This window comes from Triturus cristatus, chromosome 11 (assembly GCF_964204655.1).
Source record: "Triturus cristatus chromosome 11, aTriCri1.1, whole genome shotgun sequence".
Lineage (NCBI taxonomy): Eukaryota > Metazoa > Chordata > Amphibia > Caudata > Salamandridae > Triturus > Triturus cristatus.
In genome coordinates, this window is record NC_140594.1 from 851427618 (window position 1) to 851454574 (window position 26957).

General features: G+C 46.1%; 1 protein-coding gene and 1 long non-coding RNA gene across 5 annotated transcripts in view; both read right to left on the minus strand.

Moving 5' to 3' along the window:
* LOC146785528 (glypican-5-like) overlaps positions 1–26957 on the minus strand; it is a 1360250-nt gene that overhangs the window by 491804 nt on the left and 841489 nt on the right. The gene's annotated exons all lie outside the window — the stretch shown is intronic.
* On the minus strand, positions 16877–17919 carry LOC146785529 (uncharacterized). The gene is made up of 3 exons (XR_014970553.1): positions 17829–17919; positions 17645–17729; positions 16877–17113 (listed from the first exon to the last, which is right to left on the minus strand). It is a non-coding gene; the product is annotated as an uncharacterized LOC146785529 (long non-coding RNA).

Consider the following 26957-nt stretch of genomic DNA (forward strand, 5'->3'; position numbering starts at 1 on the left):
GAGGGAAACTTGGGCAAGATGATGTGTGCGAGGATAGCATTCTGGAATGGCAAGACGGAATGGGTGGTGACCAGGGTTTGCACGACATGGAGAGCAAGCTGGGCAGGTCCATCCATGATGGTGCAAGAAACAATAATGGTGGAGAAGACGATGTTGTAGTCTGTGAGTCGTCCAGCCCCATGGATCAAGTTAGGAGTAGGCCTAAGCGGGAGGGTGCATTAGATCAGCATGCGTGTAGCAGAAATCAAGGTTCCATCAACACACAAATCGTAGTGCGCCCACGAACATGCTCCTCTAACAGATCTGGGAGAGAAATGAGAATGCCTAGACGATATGATGATTATATTGTGGAGTGACACAGCTTTATGTTATTTTGTTTGTTAAGGAAGGGAGATGTTGAACATGAACAATTATGTTAGTAGTGAGGTACTCTACAGCCGGGTGTTGGCGTAGTGTTTCCTTTATGTTTGCTACCACGTCACCGCTTGTACCCTCCCTGTCTCGGAGGTATTTATGTGACGTCACGGTAGGAGGTCGCTAGTAGCCATTTTGTGCTTCCACCAGTCGGCTGCAACTGTTCTGGTCTCTCGTGGGCCCCTGTGCATTATCTTCAATAAAGAAGTTCATTCATGAACAGCGTAATCTCTTTATTCCTGCCGTAACACACATAACAAGGCGAAATTCAGATTATTTTATCCTATCCTGCCCCACGATTTCTTAGCCTTAAGGACAAACCAGAGCCGGTTTAAAATGTCAATACACACCACACAAAGGTCTCTGAAACAGCTCAATGCGCAGAAACATATCTGTGAAAAGGAGCACGCAGCGCATTCCCCAGCACTGTGATTTTATAACTTTAATTGCTTGGTGCGCTTATTTTAATTAACCATAATTGTGTCTAAAATTACAGATTTCTCCCGCTATATTTAAATGTTCCTGCTGCATAATTTTAGAATCAGTGTCGACACATGCTGTGGAGAATGAATGCTGACTACAGGGTGACAAGTTATTATATTTCCACTGTTTCGTGCAATCATGTGTTTTTTTACGGTACGGATGCAAATGGTGGTTTATTTTAATTTTAAAAGCACTAACACTATGGAGCGCTAGGTGGCGCCTGACCGACATGGCTGCTCTGCCGTGAGGCTCCGGCCGTGAGACCCCGCCGATCCTTTCTTCTTCGCCTGATCCTGCCCTGGCCGGCTGATTTCGGCAGTTTTGGGGCCCGGGCCCGCCTGGCTGTCCCTGGTGCGAGTTTGGAGCGCGACCGCCCCCCCGGAGCTGTGATTGCTGCCTGCTGTCGGCGCCCGGCGGGAGGCGGCTTTGATCCCTGACGCTGGCTGCGGGCGCGCGGCTACTCGAGACCGCGGCGCCCACGAGGGTGCTGGGCCTGAGAATCCTGGCGGCCCGGTGAGATCGTCGCTGCAGCAGTGGCGGCCCCCCCCTCGGTGGGGCCCCGACCTGGGATCCTGTGGCCGGCGGCGAGGTGCTGTGGAGCCCATTCCGGGCTGTGGTACCAGACGGAGGGCCGGGCGGTGAGTGGGGCACTCCCTGGTGGGACGACCTGAGCTGCTGTGGGGCTGGAGGTGGTGGGGGCCCTCCCCTTCGGGCCGGGTGTCGACGGCCGGGGCACAGTCTCCCCCCACTCTCCCCCACCAACGCTGCTGGACCTGCCCTGGTGTCCCGAGGCCTGCGGCGGAGAGCTGGTGCACCGGCTGGGTGCTGTCCTACCTCGCGGCTGCAGCCCGAGGCCCCCTGGAGGGCTGCGCTGGGACCCCCCCCGAACGGAGCCTGAGAGCAGGAATAGGCGGTGAGTGCGGCGGCGGAGGATCGTTTCTGAGAGAGGCCCGCGGCCACGGCCGAGGCGAGGGATCGGACTCGTTGCCCCGCTGGGGACCCCGCCGGAGGCTGACCACTGGGGCCGGCCGTGTCGGGCCCTGTCCGGCTGCGGGCTCCCCCCGCCGCCCCCGTGCTGGGCCCCTGTCCGCTCGAGCGCCCCTTGACGCTCTGCGGGTGTGACGTTCGCTCGCTGCCCTGATTCACGGACGGCCGCCACAGATATGGGCAAAGACAGGGCCGGCAAGCCAGCGTCCGGGGCCACCCAAACCAGGATGGACAAATTTACTACTACCGACAAGGGGCCCGGCTCCACGGCCGCGCCGGCCCCGGCCCCTGCCACGGACCTTGCTGCCATCCTGCAGGCCATCAACTCCTCCCGCGCCTCCCTCGAGGGCATGGTGGGAGAGGTCAAAGTGGACGTTGCTCTTCTCCGACAGGATCTGCGGAATGCCACCGCCCGCATTTCCGAGGCCGAATCCCGGATCTCCACCGCCGAGGACGACATCCGCCACCTACAGGACCAGGTTCGGGAGTTGACCACCCACTCTAAGGAACTACACCGCCGGGTCGAGGATGCAGAAAATCGCGCCCGGCGCAACAACCTGCGCTTAGTGGGATTTCCGGAGGGAGTTGAATCGGGCCGAGCGGACGACTTCCTGGAGCGATGGTTCCGGTCCTGGATGCCGGCGGACAGCCTATCTCCCTCGTTCGTGGTGGAGAGAGCCCACCGCTCCCTGGCCCCCAGGCCCCCAGGTGCGCCTCCCCGGCCGTTCATCCTCAAACTTTTGAACTTCCGCGACCGGGACGCCATCCTCCGCGAGGCCCGCTGCCAGGGCGCCCTCCTTTACCAGAACCACAAAATCATGATATTTCCGGACTACACTCGCGAAGTCCAAGAGCAACGCCGCTCCTACACGGAAGTGAAACAAAAGATGCGCTCTCTGGGACTCCAGTATCAGCTCCAGTTCCCGGCCCGCCTCCGGGTCGTCTTCCAGCACAAGACTTTGTTCTTCGATACCCCGCGGGCGGCCTGGGCCTGGTTGACGGAGGAGCACCCCCTGCAGTGCTCTGGGCGCGGCTCGCCTGTGGGTATGCGGAGGGGACGAGGAAGACCCCGGACATCGAGGACCCGTCGGCGGCACCGCACGTTACCCCGGGAGCGCACAGCGGAGGAGGTGATCACCACGCGCTCTGGGAGAAGGTCACGCCGAGGGTCGAGAGCCTCCTCTGCCTCTTCGGCCGCACATGCCAGTCCCGGGGCAGATGGACGGCGGACCGTGTCGCCCCGGCCCACGGGCCCTGCAACTCAGCCGGTCGAATTGGTGGACTCTTCGGACCTCTCTCGCAGCCCCAACATTTGACTCTCTTTGTTTCCTTTGGGGGGAGGGGGGGCTGGGGATGCCTGGACGGGGATGGGATGCCCCGTTATCAGTGTTGCTCTTAGCCAGGGCAGGTAACTCAGGTCTGAATTCATCGGTCTCAGGGGTCCACTAGCGCTCAAGCCCAAGCGTTTTAGCTTGGTGGTTCTTCCATTTGGTTCGGGCGACAGATGCTTCCGTTTTCGAAGTGTAGGGTGGGGGGGGGGTTGGGGTTGGTTTGGGGTTGTTTCTTCCCCGTTGGGAAGACTTTGTTGGTGGGGGATGACTCCCTCTTAATTGTTGTACTAAGGCATCATGTGCTGTCTGGCTTGCTCTCCTGCCCGATGTCCCGTTGTCCTTCCTCTCTGGGGGCCTGCTCAGCCGCGCCCCTACTGGCCCCCTCTCCTGTCCTAGACCATGGCTGACCCGCCTGTCCCTAGGGCCGCCATGCGCATACTATCCTGGAACGTCAATGGTCTTCTGGACCGTTTTAAACGTATGGCGGTCCTCAAATACGCGCAACGCGCTGAGATCGATGTACTCCTCCTCCAGGAGACTCACCTGTTGGGTAACAACTGCCCCTTCCTTGGCCGCTACGGTTACGACAGGGTATGGCATTCCGGTTTTGTGCGGGGATCCCGAGGGGTGGCCATTTTGCTCCGCAAGTCCTTCCCCTTTGTCCTGTCCCGGGTGCATTTGCACCCCCAAGGTATGGTAGTGGTGGTTTCTGGCAATCTGGAGGGGCGACCCCTTACCCTGATGTCCCTTTATGCGGCGCCATCCCTCTTGCAGTCGGCCCTCTCCCACGCGGCGGGTCTCCTCCCGACACTTCCGGCGGGCTCCCTCATTCTCGGCGGAGATTTCAACGCCGTCTACTCGCCTCCCCTGGACTCGACGGGCCCGGTCTCCCTGTCCCGCGTCGCCCGCGCAAAACAGCTCTCATCCTGGGCCGAAGCGCAGGGCCTCTGCGATGTCTGGCGGATCTGGCACCCACAGGCACGCCAATACACCCACACATCGGCGGCCCATCACTCCCATGCCCGGATCGACCTCATCTTCGTACCATCCACCGACTGCGCGGGGGTGCGAGATGTACGCATTCTTCCGAGGGGCCTTTCGGACCACTCGCCTGTGCTCCTCGCTCTTGGTCCCCCACCCCTCTCTGCCCGTCCGATGTGGCGTCTGAACGCCTGGTTCCTCCACGACAAGGCTTTCCGGAAGGCGGTCGGGGGCGAGATCGCCGACTACTACTCCCATAACGAGGGCTCTGTCACCTCCCCTGCCGTCTTGTGGGAGGCCGGCAAGGCGACTGTCCGGGGCGCCGCTAAGGGGCATCTGCAGCGCCAACGGCGGGCACAATCCCAGAAGCTCGCGGAATGCGAAGCCCAAGCCGTGGAATTAGAGCGCGGTCTGGGGGAGTTGGACGATGCCGCCCGATCTCGTCGCTTGGCCTTCCTGCGGGAGGAGATTCGCCTCCATTCCCTGGAGGCGGCGAAGATTCTATGGCGCTCCTCGGTGGCCCGGGTCTACGGGTGGGGAGACAAAAACGGCACTCTTCTCCACCGGCTGGCGACCTATCCCCGGGCGGGACGGATCATTCCGGCCATCGCGGACCCAGCGGGTGGTACTCACACAGCCTCGGTGGCGATAGCCCAGGCGTTCGCTGACTATTACTCCCAGCTATACCGCCGCAGGCCGTCCACGCTCTCCCTTGAGGAATTGCTGGGGACGACCGCGGCTACACTTACGCGGTTGCAGCCCGAGGTTTCCGAGACCCTTGATTCACCGATCGAGCTGCAAGAGATCGAGGAGGCCATAGGCCGCTTAGCACCTGGGAAGACCCCGGGACCCGACGGGTTCCCCCAGGAGTACTACGCTCACTATCGGGAGACGCTGGCCCCGAGGCTTCGGGACCTGTTTGCAGCCGTGGTGGACACGGGCTCGTTCCGGCCCGAGACGGACACGGCAACCATAGTTGCCCTCCCCAAGACTCAGCCTCCCTCGCGGTCCTGCTCTGACTATCGGCCGATATCCCTTATCAACACCGAACTCAAAATCTATGCTACGGTCCTAGCACAGCGGTTGCGCCCGTCGCTCGCCTCCTTGGTCCATCCGGATCAATGCGGCTTTATGCCGGAGCGGGGGACCAGACACTGCCTGCGGCGCCTGCATCTTGCGATGGCGCACCGCGGCCGCCTTTCTCCCTACCTGGCCCTCCTTCTGGTTGACTTTGAAAAGGCCTTCGATTCCGTGGGATGGGCGTACTTGGCCGACGTCCTGGAACGCATGGGTTTCGGCCCCCGGTTCCGTGCCATGGTAGCGGTCCTATACGCGCACCCGCGGGCCCGGGTGTTGGTCAACGGGGCTCTCTCTCGCCCGTTTCCCATAGGTCGGGGGACGCGCCAGGGTTGTCCGCTCTCGCCCCTCCTTTTTGCGTTGGCCATGGAACCCCTGGCAATGCTGATTCGCGCGGATCCCGTTCTTCGCGGTTGGGAATGGCCAGCTGTGGCCCCCGATAAGATTGCCCTATACGCGGACGATGTCCTCCTCTATCTTTCCGACCCAGCGACCTCGGGGCCCCGGGTCCGCCGGATCCTCCATCGGTTTGGCCAGGCGTCGGGTCTCCATCTGAACCCAAAAAAATCTGTTCTAGTCCCGCTACACCCGTCGCGGGAATGTTTCGACTGGCAATCAGATATTCCCCTCCGGAGACTCTCCTTTAAGTACCTGGGGATCTGGGTCACCCTCCTCCCGGAACTCTGCTGGGCACTCAATGTGGCTCCAGTAGTAAACAAAGCCAGATCAGATATGCTCCGGTGGCAGGCCCTCCCTTTGAATCCGCTAGGGAGAGTCGCCTTATATAAGATGATGATCCTCCCCAAGTTTCTTTACATGCTGCAGAACACTCCATGCCCCTTTCCGCGCCCGTGGTTCCGGGACCTGGATAAGATGGTGACCAAATTCCTTTGGGGCGGTGGTCGACCTCGGCTGGCCTTGGACCGCTGCAGGGTCCCCTCCTACGACGGCGGCCTAAGCATGACCAACCTCTACCTCTACTATCTGGCCACCCAACTACTGGTGGTCCACGATTGGTTCTCAGGGGGCTGGGGCGACCCGGCTTATCGACTCGAGGTGAACTGCCTCGGGTTCCCCTCCATCCAAAACATGCTCTACGGCACAACGATCCCCCTGTCGCTCCCCGGCGTCGTGCGGGCTCCCTTTCTCGCGTGGCGCGCGGCCTTGCGACACACCAGATGGTCGGGGACGTCCACGCAACTCACTCCGCTTTGGCACGGGACGTGGCTGCGGGAGGTGGTGGGACTCACGGGCTTTCGGCAGTGGGATCTTCTCGGTATCTCCTGTCTGGGCGATATATGGCGTGGAAGCCGCATGTGTTCTTTCCAGGAGCTTCGGACCCGCTTCTCGCTGCAGCCTTCTCAATTCTACCGCTACCTTCAATTGCGCCACGCGGTTCGGGCTCACGTCCCTCTAGATTCCAGACTGCCTTCCCATAGTCCGCCTGAGGCCCAGGTGATGTTGGGGTATCTTGGGAGGGGGGGCATATCCCGCATTTATAAATCCCTAATTAACAATACACCGGTGGATTGGAGCGGGCTAAAGCAGCGATGGGAGGCTTGGGTGGGACCCCTGGATGAGGCGGACTGGAGGGACGCCCTTATGGGCCCTCGGTCGCTTACCACCTCCGCGAGGCTGCGGCTTATCCAACTTTATTACCTCCACACTGCCTATTTGACCCCGGCCCGCCTGTATCGTGCGGGACTCCGCGCGGACGCCTCTTGCACTCGCTGCGGGGAGGTTCCGGCAGATTTTTTCCACATGGTGTGGTCTTGCCCTCGTCTGGGGGACTACTGGGCAGCGATCGAGGCCGATCTAGCGGAGGTCCTGGGTTGGGAGGTCCCCCACGAGCCTAGAATGGCCCTGCTGGGCATCATGGACGGGATGGACGGGTCCCGCAATGAGAAGTACTTCCTCACCACTGCCCTTATGGTGGCTAAAAGAGACATAGCGGCGGCGTGGTCACAGCCAGACCCGCCCAGAGTGGCTACCTGGAGTAGAGGGGTGGATTGGTGTGCAGCTCAGGAGCGGTCGCTATACACTGCACGGGGCTGCCCAAAAAAATTTCGCAAGATATGGGGGAAATGGTTGGGGGGCCTGCTTTGAAGGGTGGGTGCGCAGGGGGGGGGGGGGGACGGGGGATGGGAGGGGGCGGGAGGGTTTTTGCACTTGCCTGTTGATGCTTTCCTGATTGCCGATACTGATGCCTTGTTCACTGCACTGCTGTATATTATTCCTGATATTGTTCTTTATGCCGCAAAACACAATAAAAAGAAGTTTATCAAAAAAAGCACTAACACTATATTGAATCCTTCAATCTATTACCTTTTTTCTCTGAATTCATCTATTTCTAAGAGCTTCTAATTTGTGAGGCCAAAATGGTAATAAGTGCACATGGAAATGCATTTACTTGCCCAGGATCATATAGTGTGGTTAATTGGGGGATGCCAGGATTATCATTAGCTCTCAAGCTTTCTGGCCCAGCAACATACTCGGCCTATATAGAGACCATCTCCTCGGTAACGTATAATGTATTGTGAAATTAACCCAGATATCATAAAACCGAGGGGCATATTATAAAGGACAGTATTGCCGCTTTAGCTGCACTTTTAGCCGCTAAAGCGGCGATAATCCTATCGCCCTATTACCAAGGTGGCGCTAACATGCATCAGCGCATGTTAGCAGCCGATTTACTAACGCAACTTAGCGATCTACATCGCCAATGAGATGCAAAGTAGGCGTTCCCTCCAAGGACAAACAGTGAAATGCCTGCAAAACCTACATCGCGGTATTACCAACGCTGCCCCTGAACAGCGTTGCGATGACAAAAGGCACGCTAAGCCCCCATCATCGCAATATACTATCGCCTGAATAAAACCTGACTTACCATTAATGCCTATGGGAGGTGGATTGTAAGGTTAAGTCCACACTCCCCTATTACCAAGCTTGACATTAGCGCTGTAAAATCATCGCTGAATTTCACACGCTAATGTTCATTATCGCAGTCTATCACAGGATTTCACATCGCCTGTTAGCTAAGCGTTGCTAATACGCCGCTAACACAGCGATGTAATCCAGCGATAGCCGGCGATGATTAAAATCGCGCTAAGCGCGCTTTGCGATATTTATCGCAGACTGTAGATAATATGCCCCCAAGAGCATTATTTATTGCCATTTGCAATACAGGCATGTCTGTAGATGGGCTGCTTCACAACAAGCACTTAGAAGTGGGTGATGGGGCGTGGTAGGATTGAAGGAAAGGGAATAAGAAAGAAATTAGTTGCCGAGAGCAATTGCATCAAACAAGGAAAGACAACGCAAGGCTGAACTCGTGGGTCTATGGTCTGTTGCACAGTTGTGGGAAGTTGTCTTCTTTTATTTTCAGGCCGTGAAGAGTTCCACCAGGTGGTAACTTCACAAGGTCCAGTCCTCCCAGTCCTAACCTATGAAGTTGTGCCACAGAAATGATCTCCTGATGGATGAACTGAGGTCCGGAGTTGGACAGGGGCCGTGAATTCAGTTCTGGATGCACTGGGTTCTTTACCAGGTAGCGTTGCTTCACTGATGCATATGGCAGACAATAAGGTTTTTAGTCAACATTAATAATGCACACCGGTGTAACACGATAAAGGACTTATGAAACACTCCTGGTGCATTATGGAGAAATTCCTTAGATCAACAGTACCAACTAAGTAATTAGGGATGGGTGAAATATTTAATTCCGCTGGCGGAATTTGAGGAATTTAGTAATTCTGCGTTATTCTTGTAACGCGGAATTACTAACAAATGACACCGCTCTGCCGGTGGAATTAATCAGCACTGGTATCTATTCCACTCCATCTCATAAGGGCTGGAGCCAGCTTCCTGATGTGTACCTCAAGGGTGAGGTTTGCTGCCAAGGTCCTATACACAGCAGGCATACATGGACTGTCTAAATGGAATTATCACACCACTGAGAGAATGTAAACCTCTGCAAGGTTGCACAAAGAGGCAACACCGCTACAATGGCGGCCCCTTCACATTCCGCCTAACATCCTTGTTCTGGGCCTAAAGCTACAAAGATTGATTGTGTCATATGTTAGGCGGCTAGACCTGTCTGCCTCATATGCATTTGCATTAAGCTTACCTCATTTAATATCAGTGCACTGAAGACCTTTCAGTGCACTGAAGACCTTTCATCGCAAATTATCACCGGATACATACATGTGGGTACGTGCATCAGAGTGTACATATGTATTTATACATTGATTAATTTACTCTAACCACAAACTGCCTGCATTGATTTCCCATTTTCCTAAACAATATGTTGCTTGATTTCATTATATTGCGTTTGGTAGAAAACGCTTTGTATGAAATAACGGGTGAGACCCTGAACAAGGATAGTCTTGCAGTGATTTCCACTTTGGTGTCCCCAGTCTATTTTTATGGCATTTCAAATTATATTAATTTGTTCTCAGCCCAGGAGCAGTCCAGACAATTATTTTCACTGAAATATTTAGTTGCATTAAACAATCTTAAATCATACAACAATTTGTGTTTTTGATAATACTAGCATCACTGTTATGTGCGTTGATGAGTTATGAAATGAAAAATTATATTTATATAGCGCGTAACTGCCCGGAGGCCTCGTCGCGCTTTAAGCAGAGTCCTATGACGGCTCCAAAATGCATTAACACGTTTTGGCGAACAAATGCGTTTTTAGGGCTTTCCTAAATGCCAGCCGATTGTTGATCTGTCTCATGTCCAGGGGAAGGGAGTTCCAGAGTCTGGCAGCAGTGTGAGAGAAGGAACGGCCACCCCATCGAGCTTTTGTGACCTTTGTTATAGTTGCTAGGTGCAGTGAACCGGAACGGAGGGATCTAGAAGGGACGTAGGGCACCACAAAGGGAGACAGAATGGCAGGGCCAGTTTGATTAAAAGATTTGTGCACAATGCACATGGCCTTAAACTGTGCTCTGGCAGCCATCGAAAGCCAGTGCAGCTCCTTTAGAGCTTTCTTGGCTGACTGCCAGCGGGGGATGTTAAACAAAAGTCGGGCGGCACAGTTTTGGGTAACTTGGAGCCTATTGATCGCTGTTGCGGGAGCACCCTGTATTATAACCCAAGTTATAATACAGGGTTCGCACTGGAAAATTCTACAGAGGAATCCCGTAAATATTGCCTCTCCACATCCTGCTGGAGCCTACATAGGCAATACCTACCTAGCATTCTGTCTGTTACTACCAAGCCATCCATAAGAAGGCCGGCCATTCAGGAGGGGAGTGATGAATGGGGCAAGGACAACAGGACCAGGAGTAATGAAGATTACTGATAATTAATGAGACATTACATCCATGTCTGCCTTGTCCTCATCCCCCTCATGACTAATGAAGAACAGCCAAGCTGTACTCTCTGGTTTTCATATGGTCGTCAAAGAGAAAACACACACACACACACACACACACACACACAGACCATTCATAAGAATGTGACACCCCACAGTGAATCAGGCAGGTTTAAGAAACAACAGACTGCAAAACACCCCGCCCAAGAATATCATCATCACACAAAACATTCTGTAAGCGATAACGCTTCACAAAAGTGTTTGGAGCCATCAATGTAGCTGCCCAACAAATCTCTGAAATTGAAATTCTCTTCAATTTCGCGTAAGTAACAGCAACCGCTCTGGTGGACCTACCCTGAATCCCAATCGGGTGAGGAATCCCAGACACAGCATAGGTCAAAGCAATCAATTGCTTTATTCACCTAATGATGGACAAAGAGGAAGCCTTTCGTCGAGGCCCCAAATGACACAAACAAAGAATCCATCTGCGAAAAGACTTTGTCCCATCCAGATAAACCAAAAGCGCCCTCCTAACATTCAAGAGGCACCACTGAACTACAGAATCTGAACACGCTTCCACATTCAAGGCTGGAAGAATACCCTCCTAGGACTTATGAAACTGGGAAACCACTTTGAGAACCAAGGAAGAACGCAGACGAAGAACCGATCCATCGTCAAAAAAAGCTCCCTTACTATAAGAGCCCCCAGTTCTCCAATTCTCCTTGCCCAAATTATTGCCACCAGAAATACAATCTTAAAGGTTAAGAATTTAACATCACATTTTCCAAAGGCTCAAACGGATGGAAGAACAATGCCTTCAGCACCAGAGGGAGATCCTATAAGGGAAATTAAAGGTTTTACCAAAGATCTGGCCAGAGAAAAACATTTTTTAAAGTAGAAGGTTCTTGTAATTGCTGCATTGCTACTGCTAAATGCTGGGACAGAGCTCTGCACGTAAGCCCTCCTTTTAATTTCCAAGCCAAGAAATAAAGCCTCTGAAGAGACAGAAAAGGAGATGTCCTGAGGGGAGAGGGAGAACGCAGGATCAGCCAAGGACCCTGAACTCTTGCGGTACTCAGAGTCTAACGCGATGGATCGAGCACTCCAATCAATGGTGGGGTTATGCTCCATAAGCCATGGCAGACCCAATATCAACTGAAACTGCGGAGCATCTATTAAATTGAATTGTAAAGTTTCTTGATGCCCTTCTACCGATTCCAATTCCACTGGTTCTGTATGGCTCACTATGGGCCCCGATGAGAGATTCGTCCCATCAACTTCACATACTGCTTCACTCTTTTCCTTCCGTATCGCCTTCAATCCTTTCTTTTCAGAAAACTTTAAGTCGCATAAATTACCCGTGGCTCCAGAATCCACCATAACTGTTATCCGTTTCAAGATGGTATCTCTGAACCTAAGCGTCATGACCATTACTAGATGTGGTGAAGAAGACTGTAAGGTGTTAGCCAATGAGTGATCTTTTGGAGCTGTTTCCAGTTCTGCAACCACCAGTCCAACTTCATTTACTGGTGGTGCTGAGCGTTTTCCGGCAACGTCTGCTTGGGTTTCTTCAGACAATTCCACACAAAATGGCCACTGCCACCGCAATAAAGACATTGCTTATTGACCCTTTGCCTTTCCTTCTCCTCTTTGGATAGTGGTCCTTGGATTGTTCCAATTTGCATGGGCTCACTCCAGGTTGTGAATCATCTCCCTTACCGACTTCTGTTTGAGCTTGATCAAATCTTGGAATACTTGAGCGGAAATCTCTCTTCTTCTCACCCTTTCTTTCATTTTGTCTAAAATCAATTTCGAGAACTAAATTTATTAGCGCCGAAATCTCTGTGGGTCTGTTGGGCACTTGCGCCAAAGCGTCCTTCAATTCATCCTTTAATCCACGATAGAATACTGCTGCTCTTTTATTCTCTGGCCACTCTGTTTCCACAACCAATTTATTGAACTGAGCCAAATATGAAATTAGGTCACGATTGCCCTGTCTAATTTCCAATAGTTCATTGTCCATCGCTTGTGAAGTGTTTTGTTGGTCAAAGATTCTGAGGAACTCTTTTTTGAAGTCTTCGATATTATGTAAGATGGGATCATTTCTGGTTACTAGATGCATGGACCATGACACAGCTTCCCCACTTAAGTATGATAGTATGAAGGCCACTTGCGACAGCACATCAGGGAAAACAGCAGGACGGCACATGAATTGAAGGGTGCATTGTGTCAAAAACACTTGTGCCTTCTGTGGATCTCCGTTACAACGTTCTTTGGGGGGGAATGGAATTACCAGGGATAAAGAATGTATGACCTGAGTGGTAACCTTTGGTTGAGGAGCTGTTGGATCACTAGAATATCTCTCATGTGAAGCTGACAATTTTAAACTAGATTCTGATACTAAACTATTCATTTTCAGAGTTAGGTCTGCAGTGTCTCTCCTAGAGGAAATTAAATCTTGTCTAAGCTCCCTATTTTCTTCCCTGACGGTGATTAATTCTTTTTGGATTCCCTCCAGAACTTCTCCTAATTTCTTTAAGTCAAAAGCATCTGCCATTCTGCTCAGGTGCGAAAATCAATGTGGGCACTTCACTCTGTCAGGAGGTGTCTTCCACCAATTATGCACGGGAGCAGAATGGAGGCAGTTACCAATGCCCCACTACAATTCCCGGACTCGCACGTTTTGACTCACGTGAGTAACCACAAGAACCACAGGGGGAAAGGGAATGGGACAGAGATCTTCCTCCAACGATTAGACTTTCTGTATTTCCTTTTCTGCTATTTTATCTTGGCTGAAGTGATCTGCAAAAGAAAATGTCATAAACAACTTATCTTACTCTGAGCAATTTATCTTAAATAAATTATTCTTTTGGTACATACCCAGTTCTCCAGTGCCCTATGCCTCTCTTCTTTTTAATGTTAGTCTTTTTCCTTGCTACTTGCTTACTGTAACTGAACGTTAAACAAATGCTAATTTATTTGTTTCAGCTCTTCCTTATCTGATATCTTTTATTCTCTTATTTATGTTTCCTAGGAATTCTCACCTTAATATACGGAAGCTTCTACTGTACTTCCACTCAGGCTCTGGTAAGTATTAACTTATTATATCTTTTTAGCATGTATATTCTTAGTGAGTGCAACTACTGGAACATCTCCTAAAACACTAGGAAACTCGCTAGCAGGCTCTCTCTCACCAACACTTCTCAGAAAAAATAAACAACCGTTATTGTTGCTTCAATACTATTCACAATTGACATGAGCAACAACTGAAACCGATAGGCTCTTCAGTCACCAGCTGTGAACGCCCCAAACAAGACCACAAATGCTTACTGACAGGTAGGTGTAGACTCTGCAACTCTCACGCTAGCTCTGGAACAGATAACGTGACAAATGTGTGGAACTAATACGCAACAAAAGTTTCCCTCAGTAACTTTCGCGGTGCAACTCTGAGGTATGTCCTATCTTCCTCGAATCTCAGGTGAAGTGTGCGCTAATGCGGGCGCTTCACCTGGACATTCCAAACTGCAATTAGCCACCTGAACACTAGTATGCTGCCTTAAAGATCATTTCCTGGCGGCCATCTTGGGGGTGCTTTTCATCCTGCATTTATGCAGTAAACGAGCTTTCCTTGCCTTCACCGAAGCCTTGAGGCCAATTACACTAACCGACAAGCCTTTTCTCCTGGGGGGCTGACTGATCCTGACACTATGGCACTCAAGTACCTTGTCAGGGTGCCACCCTGATTGCTCAGATATGCCACTGCCACCACATTTTCTGATCTGACCTCAAGTTGCAGCCAACAAAATCTTTGCTGATGCCCCATTACAGCCCTGTATACAGCTATGAGTTCCCTTCAATTGGATGCATGTCTGCTCTCTTGCAGAATCAGCTCCTTTTGCAGCAACCAGACCCCCAGAGTTGCTCCCCAACTGAAAGAACTGGCATTAGTTGTGAGAAACTTTGGAGGATCTTGCTGAAGAGCAACCACCCTGGACATGGATACTGGCAAAGTCCACCACCTGTTTGCTGTCATGGGGACCAGCACATCGAAGTCCCCCAACTTCGGGTCCCAAAAGGAATGTAGATGATACCAGAGAGGGTGAAGAAGAAAGGGAGCCCAGGGTACTGTGAAGACCGCTGCTGCCATGTGCCCCAGGAGCGTCAACCACTGGCGCACTTCCGGGAGTGACAATTCATTACCCTCAGGGACAGTGTCCTCAAAACTGCCTCTCTGGCATCTGGCAGGAACACTTTGTTGAGATCCATGCAGAACCTGGCCATTACGAAAACCAGATCCTCCAGTGGGGTTCAACTGGCACTTCCCCTGATTGATAAGAAACTCATGATCCTGAATCCTTGAGCACACAATGGCCAGATAATTCAACAATTGCCTCTTTGAGGAAGAATGCAGAAGCCAGTCGACTAAATAAGGATACTGGTGAATCCGCTGCAAATGAAATGAGGCCCATGAGGAGCCACCACCTTTGTAAACACTTGTGTGCTGACTTAAGCCTGAAAGGCAACACCTGGAATTGAAAATTCTGCTCCCTGATGCAAAACATGAGGAATTTCTGATGGTCCTGTTGGATCGGGACATGATAATAGGCATTCTGCAGATCCAGTGAACACATGAAATGCCCTTTGATCACTAAAGGAAATATCCTCTTACGTGTTTCCATCTTGAAGGACAGAGTTCTCACAAACTTGTTGCCTCCACCAGAATAACTATTGAGTAGAACCCCTTGCCACTCTCTGTCTGAGGAACCTCTGAGACTGCATGCTTCTTGAGAAGAGAATCTGTTCCTTGACAAAAGGTCACTCTCTTTTCTTTGATGGTCGGACCTCATTGTCGCTTGGGAGTGAAGCAAACTCTATCTTGTACCCCTCTCGAATTTTATCCAGAATCCATGCCTTAGAAGTAGATGCCTCCCACACCTGGAGAAAGTGATGGATCCTGCCTCCGACCGCAAACTCCTGACCAGCCACCATAAAGTGAGGAAGGCGGTTTTGGAGAGACTTTATCTTTTTATCACCTCTTCTTTGGAACTGAAATCTTCCCTGCAAGTCCTGTGGTTGCCTATGAGAGGGCTGTCTAAAAGGATATTTGTCTTGAAAAACTGCTTATCTGAAGAAGGCTGCTTTAACGAAGAGTAATGCTTCTTTTCTCTGAACAACTTGTAAAGAGTATCCTCAAGCTTTGACCCCAACAATTGGTTACCATGAAAAGGCATACATTGAACAGATGCCTTATGTGCCGTGTCTCAGAGCCAGTCTTTCAACATCAAATTACTCATTACAGCAACACGAGTCCCACCAGAGAGGGCCACAGCTCGTACGACATCAAAGGAAATGTCTGACATATATTTCACTTGTCGTTTAATGTGTTCCAAGAGACTAGAACAATCAGAGAATCATCCAGAGACCTAAAAATAGCCTTTAGGTCAGAAATCAGGCTGTGCCACATAAATTCCATATATGCCCATCCTCTTTTTGTCAGTAGGGTCTTTAACACCTGTGTTCTCCGCCAATGAAGTTCTCACCACAAGACTAGCAACAAACAAGTCAATTGGATCAGAATCTGGCAGATTGTGCTGCATATCATGAAGGGAATATAATTTAGCCATAAATCGTGGCAGAATAATTTTATTAGGATCCTTCCACTCCCTTCTAAGGACCTCTGTAATATAAGGATGCACAGGAAAGTCAAAGGAGCAGAACTTTGAAATTGCCTAGGTACAGGGGGGCCTTGAAGAAGTCTCTGGCATTTCCTCTTCCAGAAGCCCATATTATTCTTAACATGAGAAATCAAGTCATGTAATAATTCTTCCAAAACATATGTTACAATGATTTCCTCTGTGTCAGCAGCCTCTACCTCTGAGTCAGAAAATGCAGAGGATAAAGCAAGGAACTTATCATGCCCGTCCCTTTACTAGGTAGACAGGAAAAACTAACACCTAGGGATTAATAATATAGCTATGTTATGGTGACGAGAAAAATCAAATATCTCCTCCCTTGAGTTAATTAATCCTCAAAAATAGACTATGTTCTTTTTATTTTCACTAGTCATACATAGAAAATCCGACCCAACAATGAATATATCTTTCCTTAGATCTGCATCTAAGTGTATTTATTGTTTTATATTTCACCAAACATATATAAGAAGATTAATCTTTTAGACATATATACAAAAACATTTGTAATATTTACATTCTTTTCTCGAAAAAATCAATATACATATACATCTATACGACCCTATACTTGAATTTGGATGCTCGTAGGATTAATCTGTTCCAGCATTCCTTTGTAATGAAGAACAAAACCAAAATGAGAACTCTAGAGATCTTTTTTCATCTTGATCTCTACTTTCTTAAGAGTACTCTGCTAGACATCAATCAAAACAAAATTTAATCAATTAACTGGATGTCTTCCAATTCGTTGTCGACGCGTTTCAGCCCAAAGAATTTTAAGGCCTCATCAGGACTAGGGTACACGTATATTCGATTTCATCAAAATTCACCTATAAATGCAAGTTCAATATTTCTGTATTACTATATTTTATATACAATATAATACAAACCTATATCCTTATTTACACTATATATACACATTGGAGCAAAAGGACGGATCATGCTGTCTCATATTTACAAACAAGAACACGTTTCTTAAAAGAATCACTGAAGTGGCGGGCAAATATATCCCGATTCAAATGTGTCAAATATGAACATAATAGTGCACTAAACACCACTGTGTGTCAATTATCTTTAGAGATGCAAATATAAAAGAAGAAATAATAAATAAACAATATTTTAAACTAAAATCTCAATGTATATATATATATCCCACCTCTGCAACTGAGGGGAATATAGCCTTACGAAATGCAATATTTCTTAAATAAGCAAGTACCGAAGAAAGACTTTTAATATAGTATCTGCGGCACCTTGATTCACAACTACATTCATAGCGAATGGTGTGGTTCCATAGCAAAAATCAATTCATGGAAAAGCACTCCAACCATCTTAAACCTGATGTACACACACTCTAAACTTACTAATGGAATCCGTGCTGTCGAGGCGTTTCGTAAAAATATATTCATAATGGACTTCTCCAAGCTTTCATTCAATGGAAAGTCATGACTACAAAACAAAAAAAGAAGGATTTCTAACCGTAAATTTCCTTAATTTATTATAATTATACACATCCAGGCAAAACCAAGATTAAATTAAAAGGCCTACCTTATCAAAAGGACTTAAGTTGTACGCCCGTGATAGCCTTAGTTCCTATCAAGAAATCTCTGCGGGACAATAGACCACAAACGTCGGTTCTGCCAAAGTTACAAAACATATAGTTATACTCGAGACCCACGTCGATGACTAAATGTCTAATAAGGAAAGGTGTAGTTTCTTTGTCGTTTCTCACCTTATTATTCCAAATCCTTTCGTCCTAAATCCTCGTCAAACTTCCTCGCGTTTACCAGCATCAGGAAGCGCGTAATACGCCAGCGGGATTATATCCGGCTTGAGGAGGGACTAGAGCTAGAAAACGGACTATATTCCGCCGTAAGGGAAATGGAGGGCAGACTATCCATAACATCAGGGTCGCTAGCGATCATAATAAACACCCGAATGTTACTTCTAATTCAATTAGAACCTTGTAATACCACTTGTAGGTAATAAAATTAAAATAATACAGAGAAAATATGATAATAAATATTAAATAAATATAAAGAAAAGTCACCTTATAGCCCAGTGTGCACCCGCCACTCCTTACAGTCTGTTTTTACATATATCAGTTCATCATCTGACAATTTTTATACCAAATTATATTATTGGACCCTGTATCATAGAAATAACGAAGAATAACTCACATACTAAATGCTTTATTTGCCACTGCCGTGTTCTAATGCAATAATGACCATATTTCATCTCTGTCATTCAATCCCACAACTGTAGTGTGATATTTTTCAATCAGTCTGGCTTCCAATCTATTTAGCCTAGTCTGAAGTTGGCTTTTTTCCAGGTTGCCCACTAAGCAGAGTACTGACCATTTAAAGTCATTTTCCGAATGATTAAAAGTCTGGAAATGTTGTACTAACGGAGCACCTTGAACTTTACATTTTATTCGCGACTTATGTTACAGTATTCGTTTTTTCATTTGTTGTATAGTCTGCCCAATGTAGTATTTATTACATGGGCATCTGATGCAATAAATTGCATTTTTGGAATTGCAATTAGAAAAAACTTTTTGATGATGTATTTGGTCATTGATAGTCAATTCTTTGGAATCCTCTGTTAGACAACATGCCGAACAATTCTGGCATCTATAATGGCCCACTACAGGTGGTAAGTTCAAAAGATTTCTAAGATCTTTTTTAGGGGGGACAGTTAGTCTATTTGCCTTCACCAGTTGTTGCCGGATATTTCTACCCTTTTTAAAAGCAAACAGAGGTTTAGGAATTCCCAGGCTTTCAATCAGTTTCCAATTCTTTTGGACAATCTTTTTAATTTTGTTTGCCTTGGGGTCGTATGTCAATACACAAGTCAAGGGGGTATTTTTGTCTTTTTCTTTTGGTGTTAGTAATTCCTCCCTTGGAGTATACCAAGCTCTTTTTAGCGCACCTTTCACAAGTTTTTTGGGGTATCCTCGTGCTATCAATTTCTCTTTGAGGGTCTCTGCATTCATAAAATAATCTGATTTATTGGTACAGTTTCTCCTGATACGGAGAAACTGTCCATATGGCAGATTCTCCTTTAATGTGCGCGGATGACAGCTTGTAAAGTGTAGTAAGGTGTTTCGATCTGTGGGTTTGGTGTATAGACACACTCCTAGTTTGTCAATTTCTTGTTGGATGAATACATCCAAAAAGTTGATCTTCATATGGTCAAAGCTCATTGTAAACTTAAATTCCATTGTCCTAAAGTTCAACCAATTGTGGAATTCCTTTAATTGAGAATCATTTCCTGCCCAAATCATAAAAATATCATCTATATAGCGACACCAAAACCCCACATGATGTTTATAGGGATTGGTGTCGCCATATATCCATCTTTTTTCAAATTCCGCCATCACCAAATTAGCTATTTCAGGCGAAAAACTGCAGCCCATAGCTACCCCAGAAATTTGGAGATATAGGTCCCCTTTAAAATTGAAAAAATTGTTTTTCAAACACAAGCTAGCCAATGCTACTAGAAATTCTGTTGGAACTTGATGAGGGCGGTCTCTTTTGTCAAGGTGGTATTCCATCACAGCCAATGCCTCTTCTTGCGGAATATTCGTATATAGAGATTCGATATCAAAGGATACCAAGAGTTGTTTTTCTTTATCATAAGGTAATCCTTCAATCTTTGATATCAAATCCATAGTGTCTCTTATATACGAAGGGGTCTCTTTCACCAATGCGATTAGAAAGGTGTCAATATATTTGGCTAATGGCTCCAAGATAGACCCACAGGCAGACACAATGGGTCTGCCTGGTGGATCTATCAAGGTTTTATGAACCTTCGGCAAAACATATATATTAGGTGTTTTAGTATTGTCATTATTCAAGTATTCAAATTCATTTTTGCATAGCCATCCTTCCTCCAAACCCTCCTTGGTAATCTCCATGATTTTAGATTTTAAATCCAGTGTGGGATTAATGTTTAGTGCTCTGTAATGCAAGGGATTAGATAATTGACGAATTATTTCTTGGTCGTATTTTTCTGTATCCCACAGAACGATTCCTCCCCCCTTGTCAGCCGGCTTGATTATAATCGCCGGATTATTAGACAGGTCTCTTAGGGCTTGAAATTCATTTTTAGAGCAGTTAACATTATAGAAAATTTTCTTTTTTTGTAGACTGTCTAATTCACGTAAGACTTGTTCCTCAAAGATTAGAATTTCTGCTGGTAAAAATATACTTTCTGGAACAAAGTTTGACTTCTTTCGCAAACCACTTATGTTAATTTGTTCATTGCTCTCTCTTTCTAGGAAATATGCTTTCAGTCTGACTTTTCTGAGAAAGTGTAAGATTTCAGTTTTTGTGTCTACGGGATTTTGTAACGTGGTTGGAACAAAGGATAGGCCTTTACTTAAAATCATCAACTCAGTTTGGGTAGGAGTGTATTTGGACAAATTATAAATGGGTATCGTTTCTATTTTGTCCACTTGTGCAGTATCCCATCTATTTAACGTCTGTATGTTTTCTTGCGGGTTCTGAACGTCTCTGAATCCTGATTTTGGTACTGATCCGGGGTCTGGTATTGGCCCTGTTGTTGATACTGGCTTGGTTGAGTGTTGAAATTTCGCCATCTTGCTCCTCCTCCCCTGCCTCGATATCTGCCTCTGCCAAAAAAAGGTTGGGATCTAGGGTACTGAGAATAGTTCTGATAACTGTTGTATGACCCTTGATCTGAATCAGAGGATGTATCAGAAAACGTGATGAACCTATTTCTTGACCTACCTCTGTATTGTGAGTTTATTGAACTTGGATTATTATTTTGATAAAAATCCTCCTTCAAATACGGATATGTCTCTTCCAGTTTAAAGTTTTTGATGTCTCTAGTTACTTTCGTGGTTTTTTGATTAGTGGTGTGTATCTTGAAATCTGCAATTGTTTTTTCGACTGTTTCAAGCAAAGATTTACTATCTTTTATCGTGTTATCTCCTAGAATTTCTTGTTCCAATAACTGAATTTCCTTCAATTCTTCGTCATTTAATCTAAGGGCAGTTTCTATAGACAATGCCATCCAGTCCCTAGAGCATTTTGTTCCTACTCCCCCAAATTTACCCAAATATACCTTATCTGTAATAAAGATTACTGGGATATTTCTCACTTGGAGGCCTACTGGGACAGTGTTATTTTTTAGATGTTCCAAAAGAACCTGAGCGTGTAATTGGGTTCTTATGTTTTTCTTTTTCAGTTGTTTTAATCTTTCAATTTTGTCAATGTTTAATACTTGAGTCGCACATTGATCTCCACTTAACAATGAGGGAATCTTACACAGAGCACTAATTTCTTCTTCGGTATAACTAACCAATACAGGTTCTGTCATGTCAATGAATATCTGTTCCCTTGTCAATTTGTATGCTCCAATGTGAAAAAAGAAGAAGAAATATTTATCAAAGTAGGGAAGAATAAGTATGGCTAACAATTTCTTTTATTTTCAATACTACTCATCAATGATGTAGAGTTATTTCAATTGTATACCCTCACACTTAACCAAGTGCAATCACAAACTTTCAAAAGAAAAGGGGAAAACCCATACTAACCCTTTGGTGTCTGGGTACTTAAACAGGTAGACAGGAAAAACTAACACCTAGGGATTAATAATATAGCTATGTTATGGTGACGAGAAAAATCAAATATCTCCTCCCTTGAGTTAATTAATCCTCAAAAATAGACTATGTTCTTTTTATTTTCACTAGTCATACATAGAAAATCCGACCCAACAATGAATATATCTTTCCTTAGATCTGCATCTAAGTGTATTTATTGTTTTATATTTCACCAAACATATATAAGAAGATTAATCTTTTAGACATATATACAAAAACATTTGTAATATTTACATTCTTTTCTCGAAAAAATCAATATACATATACATCTATACGACCCTATACTTGAATTTGGATGCTCGTAGGATTAATCTGTTCCAGCATTCCTTTGTAATGAAGAACAAAACCAAAATGAGAACTCTAGAGATCTTTTTTCATCTTTCAAAAGAACATAGTCTATTTTTGAGGATTAATTAACTCAAGGGAGGAGATATTTGATTTTTCTCGAATGTGTATATATAGTGTAAATAAGGATATAGGTTTGTATTATATTGTATATAAAATATAGTAATACAGAAATATTGAACTTGCATTTATAGGTGAATTTTGATGAAATCGAATATACGTGTACCCTAGTCCTGATGAGGCCTTAAAATTCTTTGGGCTGAAACGCGTCGACAACGAATTGGAAGACATCCAGTTAATTGATTAAATTTTGTTTTGATTGATGTCTAGCAGAGTACTCTTAAGAAAGTAGAGATCAAGATGAAAAAAGATCTCTAGAGTTCTTCCTGTCTACCTGTTTAAGTACCCAGACACCAAAGGGTTAGTATGGGTTTTCCCCTTTTCTTTTGAACGTCCCTTTACTAGGGGCACGCTCAGCCAGGGCTTCCTTAATGAGGAGTTTAATCCTGGCCTCAGTCTTTACCCTCTTGGTGCCATTTTGTAGGTGGGGAAGAAAAAGAGGAAAACTCCGATGAGGAAGAGGGCCCCACATGATGCCTCTTCCTCAAATGTTTCCCCATTGTAACAGCGTGCAGCAAAGTCCCGTTACATAACCAGGAAACTCCTAAATCACTCATTAGACTTGAATCTAACAAACAACAGCCGAGTTATGGCCAACACAATCTCCGCTATGCGCACTCACCATTTCTGCCTGCTTCTAATACTCCTGGCCCATGTCCAAACAGTAGGAAGAAAGGAAACCGGCAGACGCATGCACGCCGAATATCCTGGCTGCACATGTGCCGTAGAACCCAGAACCAGGAAGTAGCAATGGCATCTTCCACACTGTGTCCTCCTTCCTTCTCTGCACGCATCTCACCCAAGCCCTCTAGACAGGAAGATGTGCAACGACACGGCTGACTTTCCCACCCAACTAGACCGCTAGCTGGCTACACGAACAGCCTTCGGCAGCTCAAGCCCCGCAGGAGCCACCCTTTGCCTTCTCACATTGTCATCTAGACAGAAAAAAACAACAGACAGAAGGCTGGGTAGGTATTGCCTATGTAGGCTCCATCAGGAGAGGAAGGGTCAATATCTATGGGCATTCCTTTGTTCTTTTCTCTGTGTGGCGAGATGGTAACATCACGTTTGTGATGAGGGGGGCGAGGCCAAGGGGGATCTGGGGGTAATGCTATATCTGGATTGGAGATGTTAAGCACACCATGCACTTTGAAATATCATCTCTGGTGCTTTTAAAAAAGGGTCCTAGTCATCCCAGGATTCCTGTATTATTCTGCACTTCACCACATTAAAGATCAGAACTGCACTGTCAGAGCTGATCACAGCAGAGGGATTCTCTACGTTGGAGATGATACACAGTAATAGCCAGGAATCAGTGCCAGAAATTGGATTTCTGCTCATCTTGTGTGAGTCACTGAGGAGAAGCAAGCTCCCTTCTGTGGGCCTTCTTCATAGCACGTAGGAGTTGGGAATGAGCTTTCAAACCAATGACTCACAATGTAACGTGACACAACAAAGGCTCTGAGAAGGAAAGTTTAGGAGTCTGGCCAAGGACACAAAATATAGTAGGGAGACAGGCTAAAAAATAGGGGTGGGCGGAATTTGCGTAATTGCGTTACGCAAACGGTAAAAAATCTCCGCGAACACGCAGAAATTCCGCGAACACGCGGAATTGCTTGCTCGCGATGCTTTTTTCCTGTTCACAATCGCTGTTTGCGTGCTCGGGGAGAAATATCTCGCGAACACGCATTTTGAGAACGCGAACAAGCCAAAAATTTCGCGAAATCGCGGAAAGCAGACTTTTGAGCAATTTCGCGTTCTACGCGGAACGCGAAATTACGCAAATTCCGCAAATTCCGCGAGCGGAACGGAATTTACCGGCCAGGCCTACTAAAAAAGTATGCACAGGAGAATGATGATAGAACCTGAAACAAAGCAGTCTCTGTGGCTTCACTGATGTAAAATGGAAACAATGAATTTGACAAGAAAAAAGGACAGACAACTTCAAAAGTAAATCCTAGTGCTGCAGTGAATAATGGTCTTCAGTTTTAATCTTCTGTTTTTCTTTTAAATTTAGATACTCAATCGCTCCCACAGTTCCTGCATTTTCTGCTTGTTACTTGACTCAGGAGTGGAAATTGTGACAGGGCTTCTTAAGGTTTATGTAATATGTTCAGGGGTCAGACATTTGCAGCAGGACAACCACTTGGAACAGGAAAATGAAACAACAATGTCTGTAAATGCCAATAGATCTGACCCGGTCAAGCTGGTGTGATGGTTAATTTATCTTTAATTTATTTACGCCACAAAAAGAAATAGAAAACAAAACATGCTGTAGCATGAAATTGGCGGCCACATGTTTGCAATGCAAATGCAAAATTCGAAAATATCAAACTAATGCTTGCTCACAGGCAGGTGTACTTACAAATGTTTTATAAACATTTTAATTTTAATTTACATCACAGGAAAACATTTATTCTTATTGGTGCATAGAAAACATACTATCAATTTTTAATTACTGTAACCTGAAGCCAAAGTTTAAAAGAACACGATGATGGCCAAAAACTTAAAAGAAAAGGATAAAGAATAGAAGGAAAATAGCATTGTAGAAGTAAGGTATTAGCCCACCAGACCAGGCACAGCAGGTCACTACTTTTTAGGCGGATATGCTCATGTGCCTAAGAAAAATTATGTCATTCCCACTGTAAATTAACCAACAGCTGAGATGGGTTGGCACATTGACCCATGCGGTATGGCCTAATGGGCAGAAGGAAAAAGTGAATGACAGTTTAACTGACCAATGTATGAAGAAGACAAACCCAAATCCTATTGATCCACTAATGTGGTTCAGCACTGAGCTTACAGATCAATTGTATACATAGCGGAATATTTAGGTCCATAGCACACCAATACGAATGGTAGGACAGTGTCATCTCAATGAACAAGTGTAAGAGTCGTTCCTTCTTCCAAACTTTTTTTATTCATCAGTTTTTCTTAAAATCACAGCATGCTATTAGTAGCCAACGCATTTCGTCCACCTAGGACTTCTTCAGGGCTTAACAGGCAAGTGGTCTTCTCACATATCCTTCATGTTGTGCTTTAAAACAAAGGAATATGGTGTATGAGATATGTGGAGTACAGTAGCTCCAACAGGATGACAGCGTGATGTCCGGTTCAGTGAGGAGAAATCCTACCTATGTATCTATAGATAGAAGTGATATTATACACTGTAAATTGAATGTATATAGTGCTTATTACTCCTGACGAGGCATTGAAGTGCTTTGCGGCAAGCAGTCCACCTGGTCAAGATTGGAGTAAAATATTTAGTAGATTAATAATATGCGCTTATTTTTTTCTTTGTGGATTAGTTGTGATAAATATGTTAAGTTTGGGCTCTCGAGGTCTTGTGAATTTAGTAGTGTTTTTAGCAGCGATAGAATTATGGGAGTGGATTAGAAAAGGAAAGTCGTAAGTTGTTATAGGAAGTAGTAGACATGTGCACATGTTAGATGGGTGATTTGGCTAAAACAGTAGGAGGAATTGTGGAAAGATATTTAGAAATTCACGGTAGTGAGAAAGCTCAGGGATTAACCCAAGAGGGAAGGGATGGTTCAAAGGTTGAAAACATTAGTTTTTCTGGGTAATGTATTTTAGTGTTTTTTTAACAAATAACTGAAATTAACATATACATGTATATAGACATGCCCACACAACAAAATATGTAGTGATATGCATGCATGCATATCTATCCATCCATCCATCCATCCATCCATCCATCCATCCATCCATCTATCCATCTATCCATCTATCCATCTATCCATCTATCTATCTGTATATATATATGTGTGTGTGTGTGTGTATATATATATTACCTACTGGTGGTCGCCAGTAGGTAGTTATAGTTAGGACCTATTTTCCATAGGAAATCCGCAACATTCTATTCCCAATAACTTTGGCGCCGATTGACGAATCTTCGCAAAATTTTCAAAACTTTTGGCCAGCTCCAGTCCACTCCTATCCTGAAAGTCTCGGGATGATTTGTGTACCGGCGGCTGAGAAAAAAGGGGGTCCCAAAACATGTTTTCCCCATGCAATTTCCCATATGACCTTTAGCCGCAGCTACAGCCCGAACTGCTGAACGGAATTACACCAAATTTGGCAAAGAGGTAGTCCTCAGTTCAGACTCATGCCTTTTGCTTAAATGGTGTCAATCTGTTCAGTAGTTCCTGAGAAAATCAAAATCACATATATATCTGGGCAGAGCCTAACCACACATCTCATCGTGAGATCTGATTGGCTGTCAGCACTTCATCCAAGAAGTGTTGGCAGCCATCTTGGGACCAATATACATGATAGCACCTCATTAAAAAGCATTGCAGTTAATAGAAGGTTTTAAGACTTTAGTTACATTATAAATCATTTGTTGATGGTATCATACTCATTTTAGGAATTCTGGTGTGTTCTAAGGTGATTTTACCATGTGAAAAAGCCTTCTGCTGGGATATAATGAATCATATTTGAGAGAAAAATATTTTCTCATACTTTTCCCACAGAAGTTTGGAAGGTGATCTATAAGCTAACCTGAGAGCATATTTTCTGTAAATTCACATTATCTTTCTGAGTCATGTGAGAATGAAGTCTGA